This window comes from Ipomoea triloba, chromosome 13 (genome assembly GCF_003576645.1).
Source record: "Ipomoea triloba cultivar NCNSP0323 chromosome 13, ASM357664v1".
Taxonomy (NCBI): Eukaryota; Viridiplantae; Streptophyta; class Magnoliopsida; order Solanales; family Convolvulaceae; genus Ipomoea; species Ipomoea triloba.
Window position 1 is genome coordinate 3249234 of NC_044928.1, and position 3211 is coordinate 3252444.

Below are 3211 nucleotides of genomic sequence, written 5' to 3' on the forward strand. Positions count from 1 at the left end.
CTTATACTTCCCCAAATAAATAATTAAGGCATTAACTAATACAAATCCAATGACCTTTCAAAGTTTTGAGAATTCATTATACCACGGATCAATGTCCAGAGTGAATTGTTTAGTCTGGTGCATGTGTATACATCTTATGTTCTGAGTTTTTGTGTTTTGTATTGTGACAATGAATTTTGTATTTGAAACACATTATTAATTGTGTCATTGTGTTATAATTTTTGTGTCTTGTGTTATGAAAGAACACAAATTATGTACCTAAATCAAATTTTAAAAATAAGTATATATATAACATGTGTATTTTGTCTTGTATTGTGATTTTTTGTGTCTTATGTGTGTTATGAAATTCTGTACCATATATGAGTACTAATTCAGTATTTCGTTGTTTTGATCTAAGGCCCATATAGTGATATGTGGACCATCCATTGTATAACAACGGTCTCACGGATCCTTCAACAAGTGTGACCCTAATTCTTTATACCTAGAGTAAACGATACACATATTGAGTTTGTCGTAGCTGTACGAGGTTAGGAGGCCTATTGACACATATAGGTGGCTTTCCCTAAAATAGATATACCAAAACCAGAATTTATGTAAAGAAATATGGATTTCCTCAACAACCCGCCCACGGCTTCCACCACCGCTCCGAAAACTAGCGGTGCAATTTATGTAAAGAAATAAGGATGCCAATTCTAAACTTATTTCTCCATTCTAAACCTGAGAAAAAGACAAACACCAACAAAACGTCACCCCCACGCCAACGAAGATGCCTTCTACTACGTGTCTGTTTAGCCAACTCCTATCCATCTTTAAAACCCAACGCTCTCACCCTCAGCTTCTGCATTCCGAGAAATCCATCCACCAACACACTACACATACATCCTCACCTTTAAATTTTCTTTTAATTTCCTTTTCCCCGGCCGACGTCTTTGTAAGAAATGGCAGAAGCAGCAGTTCCAACACCTAAGACAATCTGAATCTGGACAAAAAAGGTTAGTCACGTTATACAATTGAGTTTAGTATTATGATTTAATTTGTTCATGTTGTGTTATTACTTATTATCAATAATACCTAAACCAAATTTGATCAGGATGTTTGGAGAAATCTATGATTTGGAAAAATTCACTGCAAACCTAGATGAGAAAGTGGCACAACGGTTGTTATGCCATGGATCAGGTAGATCCGGGTCAATGTTCACAATTTTAGAACTCTATGTTCACAATTTTAGAATGAATCCATATGGATGTTTGGGTACGTTTGACACCCTGGTGTTGAGACCAGAATTGCAAGAATCCATAGACTCCATGGTTGCAACACTGAAAAGTCTCAACTCCAATAATTCAGAAGGACGATTTGTTGCGGTGGACTATAAGGTTGAAACCATGCCACAAAGTAGCGAGTCATGTCCTCTTGACAACGCAACTGGAATCAAACATTGCTTTGATGCAAAGGAGGTAGCCCATTTTCTAAAGAAGATTGGTTTTGAAAATGAAACAACGAGTTTTTTTCCAAAATGGTCCCTCGACTATTGGCCATTCTCACTTTTGCATTTTGACTTCTAATTGAACCCAATGTGGTCCCTTGACTTTTAAAAAGTTTCCCAATGTGGTCCTCCGTTAGATTTTTCGTCAACCCAACGGTTAAAAGTGAGGGCTTTCGGTCAGTTCACAATGTTGGCCCCATTATAGCTTGGACTTGCACACTGCTGGAGATGCGGAATGCTGAATCCCTAATCTTTCTTTGTTCTATATCATACCAAAGAGGTTGTATACCAAAGACTCTTTCACTCCATAGCTCTTCATCACCCAGATGTCAACATATGATGAATCATAATAGTTGCAGACCACTCAGAGGGATTCCCCTAACACCCCCACAGTCACATACAGTGTTCCTTTGGAGTAATTTGGCTTAGGAACCAGTCTGTACTCCTCAGTCCCAAGATCGAAAGCACCTATCAAATTCTCCATGTATAACTGTGGGGTTCTGCTTACAGCCCAATGCAAAGCACCTGCAACTAGGACTCCATTGGCTCTTTTATACTTTAGACAGTAAGGAAAGCAAGGAATTTTCCTCCAAGAATTCGATTTCAGACTATAAACTTTGGCTTCACTCGACATTCATGGGACTGGAAGATTCTCAAGCACCTTATAATCATCACACACTTTATCATACCCAAACCCAAACACCAAGCACCGTACGTGCCAGATACAAATGGCCGATTCCCCCAAGTTTTCAAACTCCGGGAAGGGAAAACGGAGGTATTTCTGGGTTGTTGGGTTCCACAGCACCATCCTAGCTATCTTCATCGCCAGTGGTATCCAAGCACAGCAGTTCGTGGCAAGACCCTAGAATGTCAGTTCCAAACGCCGAGCGCTTGTAATGCAGGTCAAGCGCCATATATACGGTTGTGTTTGTCTGTCCGAGCTCATCAAAGTCTGCAACGTAAACGGGGCTGGAGCGGAGGATGAGCTTCCGATCAGAGTTGGTTTGGAGGGCTCGATTCATATGCAATTTGATGAAATCCGAGCTGTCTATTATCTCACGCCATGATTTGAGTTTAATGGGCCAACATTGTGAACTGACTGAAATGCTCTCACTTTTAATGCTGGGTCTATCTACAGCAGTGAGCGTGAATGCAGATTTGTTTTTCTATATTTTCTCAACCTATTGAAGCACAAAGAGAGAATCTTTTCTAGTCATTTGTATGCTTTTTGGGAATGTTGCTCACCATTGTATATATTTTAATCTTTCACCTAGTGAGATAAATTATTTCTTCATTGTTTTAACCTTATTTTACAGTACAACTATTGAATATACCAACTCATCATATGGTTTCCTTATTTCTGGATTATAGCAGTGAGTTAATTGTTTCCTTTGACAACATAACCTCTTAATGTGTAGTAAATAGAAAGATTGTGATCGAGAAAGAAGCAAGGCCAACATCACCCACCACCTATGGTGATGTTGCATTATGGATCCTGGTCCAAAAATAACTTTCAGATTATGTGTTTAGTGACACACTCTGTTTGTTATTTGGTATTCAGATCAGTATGATACAAATGATTTATAAATAATTATCATTTAATATCTAAAAAATCTGCAGCGAATATGAACGATTAAAAAAAGTAAATAATAAAAATAATATCTAATAAACTTAAATCTAATGCCTAATATAAATAAAGAATAATACGAAAAATATTTATGTGACAAC

General features: G+C 37.8%; 1 pseudogene; it reads right to left on the minus strand.

Moving 5' to 3' along the window:
• Positions 1-901: 901 nt before the first annotated feature.
• On the minus strand, positions 902-2306 carry LOC116002385 (annotated as a pseudogene).
• Positions 2307-3211: the final 905 nt, after the last annotated feature.